Consider the following 13574-nt stretch of genomic DNA (forward strand, 5'->3'; position numbering starts at 1 on the left):
GCGTTACTACCTTCCTGGTCCTCCTCCTAGGTGTTAAGCACTGCGTTCTTTTGACGCAGTTGCTCCTCGAGGTTATGATTTTGCTTGGTGAGTCATTTTGAACCTGTCTCCCTAAGGCGGTGGTCCGTGGCTCGTCCCCTTGATAGTTATTGGTAGTTGCCATCAAGCGAGTAAGTACCATGCAACTTTTTATTCGAGAAGGGGTGGTATGGCTTACTTCTAATTAACCTATTCCTAAAGACGGCCCCAACTGATGATGCCAAAAATCGTCAGTAAGTTGCATAGCCTCACGCGTTCTAGACAAAACCTGCACAACAAAGAAGAAGAAGAAAAAAATCCTACAGAGGGCACCTATGTGGTACTGGCCAAAGACCTTTCGAATGTCAAGTTAGAGAACTTTCACAACTCTAGAGTGCCAAAACTAGAGTAAATTATAAGTACCTTGTTTTTTGAGGGCCTAGGGTTTTTATAGTAGTGTAGAACAAACTCCTATTTCTTGGTTTCCTTATGGAGAAGATCCTAATAAATGTACGTACTTTGCAGGATTCTTACCATATAGGAATTCTATTGACCCAAGTTAATCGTTGGGTGCAAGATTCTTTGGAGTTTACTTAAGCCATATGGTCTTGATATCCGTCGGCCTCAGGCTCGTGTACCTAGAATCCGTCAATCATGGAGGATCATCTGTCCACTATGGGGGACCATCCATCATGTGGTCTCTTCGTTCAGTACCTCAATACGTCATCTTGATTTTGATCACTCATTAACCTAGTATCATCACCTATAGTAGGTTTATTTGAATGGATCCGTCAACCTTAATTTTTATCCTCTTCAAGAACATGCAATCAAGGTAACTTAATGCATATAATATATTCTAATTTTTGTACTCTAGAACTGTTTCTGGGATTGCGCCTTAGCAAAATTTGGGAGCGTTAAGAAGCCTATGACATTTTCACTTCAAAGCATATGTATCCAATTACAAAACAATATGAGTAATTTTTTTTTTTTTTTTTGATGGGATTTATTTGAATGGTACTTGTGGGGGCCAGTTAATTAGGAAGTATTGTTAAAGCAATATTAAATGGGCCTATGGCCCTATCTGAGGACATTAGACCATCCGAGGAAGTCCAAATAAGATTATAAGGAGAACATAATGAAGAGGGGAGTAGAGACAATATGAGATAGGTCCAATATGCGTCCGAGGACAAAAGCCTTCTTAGCAACATGTGTCCGAGGTAGATTTGAGTGCCATATCATCACGGACTTACTTTGGAACTACACCACAACTAAGGGTGGGACATTGGACCAGGGGAAAGAAAAGAAAGGTAAACAAATATCTTCAAAAGCTGTTACCTCCGCATTAAATGCCTCTCAACCAGCTCTTTGGCCGCATTAATGTGGAAGTGATGCCTGAACAGTGATCAAGCAGCCTTACAGCTACTGATTGATGGTTCTGGGAGGTGCTGGATGGGACAGGAAGGAGTCCCCTAAATCTAACCTACACGTGTGTGGTAAGGATGGCATCAAGATTGTAGTATATAACATGGAAAGATATACTGAAAAAAGGGGAGAAAAAATCAAGGAGAAGGGCCGGAACTCTTGTGCCATTTTATTATTCAACAAAACCCTATGATAAGAACTACTTAATCTATTCCGAGGATAGATTTTCTAATTTTACTTGTGCCAAACCGTCTTGAACCATTAAATTTAATCGTTTTTCTTCTGGGATAAATCTAGCTCTTCTATCCACGCTCTACAAATTTATTGTTTGGGCTGTTGGGGTTTGAGCCCAATCCGATTTTGGGACCAATCCAATTTAAGTCCTTACAGTACTCTTTTTAGCTGCTCCATTGAGCAAGGTTTTTATTTATTTATTTATTTATTTTAATTTTTTATTGCCTCTTCTTGCATATATGGTAGTTGGGAACGATTTTGTAATGTAGTCTCTGATCATTTTTCATTTCATAACAAATGTTTATATGCATATTACCATGTTGATTCACTAAAATCATAGTTTAGATGCGATGAAACTCCTGTTTTTATGGTTTTTTAATAGGTCAACATTGGGTATATTTGCAATTAATGGAATACGGTAAACATATTGTAAAGATGCAGCGCATGAATTTCACCAATTAGGTTCTCCTCTTGCTATTTAAACAATTCTTAGCTTATTGAATTCTCAAAAAAAAAAAAAAAAAAAAAAAATAATTCTTAGCTTATTGTACATAATTTAGTAGGCTACTATGTACAAAATGAAAATACGCTCAACTTTTCTGCTTTATTTTTGGAGCTAGGAGTCAAGAAATTCTCTTCAGGTATGTTCTGTGTTGTCAATTTCAAGGCATGGCATATAGGTAGAACCAAGTTAGTTCTTTCAATACTTCACAAGCTGAGCAGCTGCATTGATAAATTATAATATGTTCTGGTTGTTTGCATTTTTTTTTTAAAAAAAAGATATGTTTTGGTGGTTTAAAACCCCATGAACAAGCTTTAGTTTTGTTAAGCAGCAGCAGCAGCAGAAGCACAAAGTTTATTTAAATAGATTTTTTATATTACAATATTGTTTGAAACTTGCTTTATTAACCTCACTTAGAATTACAATTTTTTTTAAAAAAAAAAATGATATGAACAAATCATATACATTTAGATAATAAAAAAAAAAAAAAAAATTCTAATATGCAGTATCCATTGATCACAATCTACGTTTTTGGCAAAAGAATGCGACATAATAAAGTATAAATATATATAATTAATTAAGAATGCCCATCTAACTTTCAACCACGTCTACATATGAAAAGAGAAAACTCAGAAAAGTTATAGTGTTTCGCACGTCTAAATACTCAAAACCAAATTCAACACCGGTTTGGTATTAAACTATTTGACTTTTGGTTTATTTTAGGATTATATATGTTATTTTGAGCTATGAATCTAAATTTTTATGTTGTTATGAAGAAATGTATTTGTTTTTCCACTATTGTAAGTTTAATTTTTCCCCTTATTCAAAGTTTATTAATATATGTTACTATGATGAAGTATGATTTGATTTACTTTTGATGATGTTATATAAAAAATAAAAATACTTTTGAGATGCTATAAAAAAGCAACAACAAAATTATAAAAAAATTTTAATAAAATTTCCATGTATTTGCTCGGGTTACAAGCTAGTATATATTAATAGTCAAAATTAAGAGAAAAATTAATTAGATTTCAAATTAGAATTTAATTAAAGTCTAATTTTGCAACATGTGTTTTATCTCATCTAAACTTTTTTAAGTTTTGTGCCAAATGAGTTAATTTAGTGTAAAAATTGGATTTCAATTAGAGTTTAATTTTTTGTCACGTGTTTCTTCTAATCTTTTTTTTTTTTTTTTTTTAATTTATGTGCCAAGTGAGTTAATTTAGTATAAAAAAAAAAAAAAAAGGAGTCCAATATATATAAACCTAAGTAATATATATATATATATATATATATATATAACCAAATCTTAGAAAAAATTTGATTAGAATCAAAATTAGATTTTGCATTTGTTAGCTTTTCATACAAATTAAATTGTTTAGATTTTTGCTATTATTATTATTTTTTTTTTGGAACTAATGAGTATATTTTTCTATTCTATTTCTATTTAGATATTTTGTATTTAAAGATTTTGAATATAACAAACTGTAATTGAGCTAAACAATCTCATGCACCAATCTTCATTCAATTTAAGAAATATTATTAAACCAATTTATTCTTTTTATTTTGTGTTGTATTTATCAGAATTTCCCGGACAATGATAGTGAATTGATATTATATATGTAGTATCTAATAGTGATTTTCAAAATTCTATACATAATAGCATTGTAGTGAGAAACTTAACGTAACCAATATCATTAAAATTTCATCCAAATGTCCTAGTCGAACTAATGTCTTATATATTTAATAATTCAAACTAACATCAATAACGCCACTAGCCAAAGGTTTTGTAGCTGAATTGACACCTCTCCATGTACAAAATGCTTGGAAGTTTAGGGGGAAAATGGTTCAAGCTACGAGGTTAGCAGCAGTTATAATTATCTCTAAAAAGAAAAGAAAAAAATCAATAACACCACTGCAATTCAGCTTTTCTTCCCCAAATTTGACGCCTAGCTTAGCTCTATGGGTCTTACGCCATGAACATCGTACCAACTAATGTTTGGATCTTTTTATTTCCATTGCATACTTGGGTCAGAAGCTTAGGCCTGTTTGGTTTGTGTGATGGGTGTGTATTCATTTTTTATTTTCATTTTCTATTCTCATTTTCTTTGCTCAAATCTTATACTCATTTTTTTTTTAACTAATTTTTTTGTTCATTCTAAAAAAAAAAACTAATTTTTTTTGTTTGGCATCAATTTTCAGCTTGTCTTCCCAACGGATACGAATGCATATGAAGCTCCTCCTGCTAGAAAACCACTTCCCTCCTACAAACTAGCCCAAGTCAGAGTACCTGAAAACAAACACCACACAACCATAGATCCCCCATCAGATTTCAACAAACTCACCCCCTAAACACCTCAAATCCACCATCAGATATGCCTTAAAGCAAACCACCACCAAACCTCAATATTTCAACAAAGCAACCCATAAAGCACAAACAAACCCCAAAGCAAACGCCTCACCATCGTTGATCGACCATCACCGCTAACAGAGAGTATTAGGGGTGGCAAATGGGCGGGTTGGGTCATAAATGGGTTGGGTGTATAATTACCCATTTATCCATTTATGACCCGTTTATATATAAATTATTTATCCATTACCAACCCAACCCATTTAATTAGTAATCCACCCATTTAACCCAATATGACCCAAATACCTCTAAAACTACTTGAATACCCTCTTGACCTTCAAAATACCCTTAAATACCTAAAATGATGCTAATCTTCCAAAATTACCAATATACCCTTGGACATCCAAAATTATCCCCAAACTCTCTAAAATTAGCAAAATACCCATGAAACCTGTAAAATGACCAAAATACCCCTAATATCTCTAAAATCACCAAATATGCTTAAAAACCACTAAAATGACCAAAATACCTCAAAAATCTCCAAAATGACCAAAATACCCCCAAAACTCATAAAATGACCAAAATACCCCCGAAACCTTAAAATGACCAAAATACCCTTGAAACCCAAAAAATTACCAAAATGCCTCCGAAACCTAAAAATGACCAAAATACCCCCGAAACCTAAAAATTACCAAAATGCCCTCGAAACCCAAAAAATTACCAAAATACCCCTAAAACCTAAAAATGACCAAAATACCCCCAAAACCTCAAAAAAAAAAATACCAAAATACCCCTGAAACTCAAAAAATATCAAATACCCTTAAAACCCAAAAAAGGACCGAAATACCCTCGAAACCTAAAAATGACCAAAATACCATCGAAACCTAAAAAATTATCGAAATACCCCCGAAACTCAAAAAATACCAAATACCCTTGAAACCCAAAAAATGACCGAAATACCCTCAAAACCTAAAAATGACCTAAATAAAACCGAAACCTAAAAAATTACCGAAATACCCCAAAACCTAAAAATTACCAAAATACTTCTGAACCCTAGAAATTTATCGAAATAACCCTAAAACTAAAAGATGACAGAAATGCCCTCGTAACCTAAAAAAAGGGCTAAAATACCCTTAGAATCTAAAAGATTATCAAAATAACCCCGAAACCTAAAAAATTACCAAAATTCCCTCGAAACCTATAAAATGAATGAAAGACTCTTAGAACCTATAATTTGTCAAAAATATCCTCGAAACATCCAAAATACACTGAAACCTCTATTTCGGTAATTTTAGATGTCTCAGGTGTATTTTGGTCATCTTACATGTTTAGGGGCATTTTGGTTATAATTTGGGTTTCAAGGGTTTTTATCGATCATTTTTTTAGGTTTTGGGGTTATTTTGGTCATTTTATTTTTAGGTTTTTGGGAGTATTTCGATCATTTTTTAGGTTTCAGGGTATTTTGGTAATTTTTTTAGGTTTTGGGGTTATTTTAGTTATTTTTAAGGTTTTAGAGGTATTTCGGTCATTTTTTAGGTTTATGGAGTATTTTGGTGATTTTTTAGGTTTAGGGTGTATTTTGGTAATTGTTAGGTTTTGGGGGTATTTCGGTCATTTTTTTAGGTTTTTGGGGTATTTTGGTCATTGTTTTAGGTTCTGAGGGTATTTTGGTCATTTTTAGGTTTTGGAGATATTTTTCTCATTTTGTAAGTTTTGGGGGTATTCTGGTCATTTTTTGGATTTTGGGGATATTTTGGACATTTGAGAGGTTTTGGGGGGTATTTTGCTCATTTTAGAGATTTTGGAGGTATTTTGGCCATTTTGTGGGTTTTGGGGGTATTTTGGCCATTTTTTGGGTTTTGGGGGAATTTTGGTCATTTTTTGGGTTTCGAGGGTATTTTTGTCATTTTTTGGGTTTTGGAGGTATTTTGGTCATTTTTTGGGTTTCGAGGGTATTTTTGTCATTTTTTGGGTTTTGGGGATATTTTGGACATTTGAGAGGTTTTTGGGGGTATTTTGCTCATTTTAGAGATTTTGGAGGTATTTTGGTCATTTTTTGGGTTTTTAGGGTATTTTGGTCATTTTTTGGGTTTTAGGGGAATTTTGGTCATTTTTTGGGTTTCGGGGGTATTTTTGTCATTTTCTGGGTTTTGGAGGTATTTTGGTCATTTTTAGGTTTCAGGGGTATTTTTGTCATTTTTTTGGTTTTGGTGGTATTTTAGTAATTTTTAGGTTTTAGGGGTATTTTGGTCAATTTTTGGGTTTCTGAGGTATTTTGGTTATTTGTTGGGTTTTGGGGGGTATTTTGGACATTTTTTGGGTTTCAGGGGTATTTTGTTCATTTTTTGGGTTTCAGGGGTATTTTGGTCATTTTTTAGGTTTCGGAGGTATTTTGGTAATTTTTAGTTTGGGGGTATTTTGGTCTTTTTTGGATTTTGGGGGTATTTTGGTAATTTTTAGTTTCGGGGGTATTTGGTCATTTGTTGGGTTTTGGGGGTATTTTGGACATTTTTTGGGTTTCAGGGGTATTTTGTTCATTTTTTGGGTTTCAGGGGTATTTTGGTCATTTTTTAGGTTTCGGAGGTATTTTGGTAATTTTTAGGTTTTGGGGGTATTTTGGTCATTTTTTAGGTTTTGGGGGTATATTGGTCATTTTTTAGGTTTTTGGGGTATTTTGGTCATTTTTTAAGTTTCAGGGATATTTTAGTCATTTTCTAGGGAGATTCTGGCATTTTACCCTTGATTTTTTTAAAAAAATTGGCAATATGCCCCTGTTTTAAAACTATATAGAGGCGTGCCCCTGTTTCAATACTCGATTACCCTAAAATCAAGTTCAATTAAATACTCGATTCATAGAAAATCGAGTTATGCTCGATCAAACTTAAAAAAAAAAAAAAAAAAAAAAAAAAAAAAATGCATGGAACTCGAGTTTCAGGAAATCGAGTTCAATGCAAATTTTTTTACAAGTATGATCACCAATATTCAGGAAGCCCTATAGTGGCGTTTTTAAGCTCTATAGTGACATTTTAAAGCCCTATAGCGACGTTTTCCTGCAAAAAAATTTTATAAGTGTCATCACCTCTGTTCAGGGAGCCCTATAGTGACGTTTTTATTCCCTATAGTGACGTTTTAAATCCCTATAGCGGCGTTTTTATACAAAAAAATTTTATAACTCCCCATACATGGTTCAAGGAGCCATTTAGTGACGTTTTAAAGCCCTATAGCGGCGTTTTGGAACTCGACTTCCATAAAATCGAGTTCCATTTTTTTTTTTTTTTTTTTTTTTTTTTTTTTTTTTTTTTTTTTTTTGATCGGGCATAACTCAATTTTCTACAAATCTAGTATTTCTTTGAAACTCAATTTTAAGGTAATCGAGTATCGAAATAGGGGCATATCCCTATATAGTTTCGAAATAGAGGCATATTGCTAAATTTTTTAAAAATTAAGGGAAAAAGGCTAGAATCTCCCATTTTCTAGAAATTTAGATTTTATGTTGTTTATTTAAGTTTTAGATGGGTTTAGTGGGTATTAGTGGGTTTATCCATTTAGACCTATCTAATTAAATAACCAAATGAGTCTTTACCCATTTAACCCAAATATTCAAATGGGTTGGGTTAAGACTTAGGAGATTCTGGCATTTTACCCTTAATTTTAAAAAAAAAATTGGCAATATGCCCCTATTTGCAAACTATATAGGAGCGTGCCCCTGTTTCGATACTCGATTATCCTAAAATCGAGTTCAATTAAATACTCGATTTGTAGAAAATCGAGTTATGCCCGATCAAACTTAAAAAATATATATAAAAAATAAATAAAAAAATTCCATGGAACTCGAGTTACAGGAAATCGAGTTCCATGCGAAAATTTTTTTTGTAAGTGTGGTTGCCCCATATTCAGGGAGCCCTATAGTGGCGTTTTTAAGCCCTATAGTGACGTTTTAAAGCCCTATAGCGGCGTTTTCCTGCAAATTTTTTTATAAGTGATTGGCCCATATTCAGGGTGCCCTATAGTGCCCTTTTTAAGCCCTATAATGACGTTTTAAGACCCTATAGCGGCGTTTTCCTGCAAAAAAATTTTATAAGTGTAATCGCCCTGTTCTGGGTGCCCTATAGTGGCGTTTTTACGTCCTATAGTGACGTTTTAGAGCCCTATAGCGGCGTTTTCCTGCAAAAATTTTTTTGTAAGTCCCCATGTCAAGTTCAAGGGGCCCTATAGTGGCCTTTTTAAGCCCTATAGTGACGTTTTAAAGCCCTATAGCGGCGTTTTGGAATTCGACTTCCCTAAAATCGAGTTCCATGTTTTTTTTTTTTTTTTTTTTTTTAGTTTTATTCGGTATAACTTGATTTTCTACGAATCGAGTATTTCATTGAAACTCGATTTTATGGTAATCGAGTATCGAAACAGGGGCATATCCCTATATAGTTTCGAAATTGGGGCATATTGCTAAATTTTTTAAAAATTAAGGGCAAAAGGCTGGAATCTCCTTAAGACTTATCCAAATAAGGTAGGTAATGGGTGGGTTCATGGATATGGATAAAAATTACCACCCCTAGTGAGCATCAGCCGTGGGTTACAGTTGTCGATTGACCACCACCGCCACTAATTGAGAGAGATCAAGAGACGAATAGAGATAGAGAGAAACCAAGAGATGAAACGGAAAACTAAAACCCAGATTTCACAAACCGTAATCCACCTGAAAAGCTAAAAGCCAACCCAGATCACCGCCGGAAAACCCAGATTTCACATTTTTGCCCCAAAAAAGAAAGAGATCGAAGAGAGGGAGAGAGAGAGGTATCGGGTTGATCTGAATGAGTGGTGGTGTGGTGGTGAGGGTGTTGATGGTGGCTTTGCAGTGAGGCACGTAGCTTTGGGACGCCGATCGCGATCTATTAGAGAGAGAGAGAGAGAGAGAGAGAGAGAGAGAGAGAGAGAGAGAGAGAATAGCAGAGAGATCGAAGAATGAAGATTAAAGGGGAGAGAGAGATAGAGTTTTTAATAGATAATTAATTGCTAGAGGGGCCATAAAGTTGGTTTTTTTATACAAAAATGCCATGTATTCATTTTCATTGAAAATGAAAACGTCAAAAACGTCAAAAAGTTGTTTTTTATTTTATTTTATTCAAACTTACTTTTTTTTTTTTTGAATTTGGTTGAAAATGTAAACGGAGGACAAATTTGTGAACCAAACTAAAATTTTGTGGCGGGTACCATATAAAACAGAAAATGAATACAAAAAACACCGTTTTTTTTTTTTCTTCAAACCAAACAGGCCCTTATGCATTACTGCTCCCATCTTTTTGTGATTTTGAGTTTTTGTTTTTCTGGCTTCATTACTATTACTACTCTCACTGAGTTTTTATTATCAAGAATAGCTGAATAGGACACCGTTTTATTAAGAATAGGTAGTGAGGCAGAGGTTTCAAATTTGGGGGAGAATAGCCAATCTGTTGTTGTTGTTGTTGTTGTTTTTTTTTTTTTTTTTTTTTTTTTTTTTTTTAATAATAATTAAATAAGGACATCTGGCTATGAATGAGGTAGTTCAATTGGCAAATATATATATATATATATATATATATTAATATCATTGTTAGCAATGTGAACATTTTCCATCCATCATTTAACAGCATAAACTACTTTCATATAATAGTAAAAGGTTAGAGATTAAACTTACATATTTGAGATATTAGAGAACAAATTGACAAAGTGTAAAAGTTAAGGACCAAATATATAATTTAGGGCAAAATTTAGGTACAGTATCTTATGTACCGTTCCTTATGTTCACTACTTAAATTTTAGCCATGTTGACAATTAATTAAATCAGCACAATCGGTGTGAAACACTTTAACTTCAAAAGAGAGAAGGAAAAAAAAACACAACTAGTCTCACTTCAACTTTCTCGTTCTGAATTTCCTCTCACCGATTGAAGACTATGGCTAAGAGCTAGCTCCAAGCTTTGCCATTCACCATTTATCGCTGCTAACGAGTAACGACAGTGCCTTAGCTTTCTCTCAACCTCTCTTTTTCCCTCTCTCCCTTTTTTTCTCTCTCCACATCTCTCACTATTTGTCTGGATCTAAGCGATCCTAAACTACAAGACCAATTTAGATCTGCTACTACCACCACCAAGGGTGGCTCCTACAGTGACTGGCGGCGAGGTTAATGGTGGATGCGTTCGAGTTTTCTTTCCAAACCCATAAGATTGGGAGCAGGGTCGGTCCAACAAAATTTGGAGCCTAAGGCAAAAATTTTATATGGGGCCTTTTTATATGTAAACATTAATTAAATAAAATTATATAATATTAATTAAATTAAGAGTAATTTGATGTAAATACAGAAATTGATGAATAATACTAGCTAAACTAAGGTTAATTTCAAATAGAAGATTGAATATTATAGTTGAATCAAAAGGAACTTACTTTAACTTGGATATATGACTATGCATAATTAAATACAGTTGTAATCTAAATTTTAATTTTATATATTCTGTAGGGTCACGTTTTTAGACCTTGGCCCAAGATGTATGGGACCTTAGACCAGTGAGCCCGGTACAATGAATTTGTAGAGAGCGGGGCAAAGAGCTAGGCTTTAGTATATGGACAACGGTTATCATGGTGTTCTTCACGATCAAGCTAAGGTGGATTGAGTTTTCCAGAAAGGATTGGTCCTCGGCATGAAATGAGGGGCTTTTCCTGGTGCCTCTAGTTTGTTGTTGGGGGGGAGGGGGTGGGGGAGGGGGCTTCGCCCCACCCTTTTTGTTTTCCTCCACCCCCTTTTTATAGTAGTTTCCCTCTTCTTGAATGGGATCCCTTGGGTAGGTACCTATCCCATTAGCCCTTCCTTCCAGTTGTTGGGAGTGGTTGTAAAAACAGAAGAGTATGGCTGTGTCAGGCACAAGGCACAGAATGCTATAATGGCAGCATTTCCCTCAGACACTTCTATTTCCTCCATTGTCTTTTCTTGCTTTAGCACTCTTCCTATTCCGTGGAACGGTAGGGAGTGTCACTACTAGTGGCAGGTTGCCTCCTTTATCCTCGGCTATATCCATGCCGAGGAGGATTCTCCCCATGGCCGAGGAGGGGTTTTTCTTTGGGCTGGGCCCTGGGCCCAATGTAGATATTGACATAGGCCTTTGGGTCTTTTACCCCCCCCCCCCCACATATTCTTTTTAAGAGAAAGAGATATTATTTGGTGTGTGGCTTAGTAAGAGATTAGTCATCATTGGTGATTTATCACATTTGCAGGATTTTATTTGAAACATCTTAGGGTTTCAATTGGGTTAAATTTTTATTGGTCTCCTATTTTAAAAGCCTTGTTAGAAATGAAAAAGAAAAATACTAAAAATACTACAAAATATTCACAATAAATGTGATTATGACTGTAATTGATGAATTTCAACAACTTAATTTATTTGTGTTTGGTGATATGTCAATTAAATTTATAATAAAATTTGTGGTATTTTTAGCATCACTCTTAAAAAAAAGTATCAATTATTTAAAAAATGTTATATTTTTATAAAATTTTGGCCCTTTTACTAGGAGAGATGGGGCCTTTTTTTAGTAGGGAAATTTTTTATTTGTTGTGGGGCCTTAGGCCTAGGCCTTGAGCCAGCACTGATTGGGAGAAGAGGCTAGCCACGAATGATGTGCTTAAAACAAAGATACAAGCGAATCCTTGCTGGCCTTTTTTCAAATCCTTGCAGGAAGAACACAATAAGTAGTGGTGTTTTTTATGGCCAGACAAGAAGGTGTCAGTCTAATGGATAGGTTTAATGGTGTTTGCCAAATTAATTAAATAACCACATCGCTAAAATTTAAGTGGAGAACTTAAAGAACAACAACGAAGGTATTGCATTTAAGTTTTGTCCTATAATTTATCCTGAAAAGAATTTTTAACAAAATGAAAAGAAATAAATCTCTTAGAAATTGATATATATATATATATATTATTTAGAGTGAAAATGGGGAGGATAGAAAAGGGGGTTGATGGTAATTACCATTCCCACTCCCCCTATATAGGTTTTTGTTTTTTGTTTTTTGTTTTTTTGTTTTGTTTTTTTTTTTTTTTTTGCTAACACAATTTTTTTTTCTTTCAAAAGCTTGAAAAATAAGACATACCAAATAGACACTAGGTTTATCTAAATTGACACTAAGTTAAGTATGTCATTACTAACATATACACAAGAATCATTGGTATGGTTTTATTTATGGCTATACTTGATTTTTCTAAATTAACCCATTGGCTTTTTGGCAAACTAAGGGGCTGTTTGGATTTCGAAAAATGCTCACTCATCACTTATTGCTGAAAATACCCCAACTTCCTAAGGTGGCATGTTTGGCACTTGTTTCCAACTTCTGATAACTCAAGTTTAACTAAAAAAGGTGGAACCCCCAAGTTTGTTTTTTCAAAACGGTAATATTACTCTTCTTGTTGCCCTTACCCACGTGATATTTTCTCTCAGCCCACTCTTTCATTTTTCTCTCTAAAAATTTCAAGCAAAGAGAAAGGAGCGTTAGCTAAAAAGAAAGGAAAGCGGATCAAACACAAGCAGATCACACACACATCACATGGCTACAATTTTTCTAATACACACATATGCCAATTTTGAAACAAACCCAAAACCCAAAAAAAAAAAAAAAAAATCTTGTATTTTGAAACCCCAAATCTAAATCCAAATCCCATCTGTCAAACCCTCAAACCTAAATCAACCAAATCCCCAAATCCACAAACAATTACAAAGGAAGGAACTTTTAGCTCAAAGAAAAAAGAGAAATTTGAGCAAATAAATAGAAAGAAAATAAAAAAGAAAGAGGGTTTCAAAAAGAGGGTGGAGCTTGAAGCTTAAACCATGGTGGTTTGGTTTAGAGAGGAGATTTGAACGTGAGAGAGCAAGGCCCACTTAGGCTGAGCTTGAAGTTTCGACCATGGTGGTTCAATTTAGAGAGAAGCCGACGATGAAAGAGCAAGGCCCACTTGGGTTGAGTTTGAATTGAGGGACTTGAGACAGTGAAGGACCCGAGAATAAGATCCATCTCAAGTTGGCTTGTGGTG

Source organism: Quercus lobata, chromosome 3 (genome assembly GCF_001633185.2).
Source record: "Quercus lobata isolate SW786 chromosome 3, ValleyOak3.0 Primary Assembly, whole genome shotgun sequence".
NCBI lineage: Eukaryota > Viridiplantae > Streptophyta > Magnoliopsida > Fagales > Fagaceae > Quercus > Quercus lobata.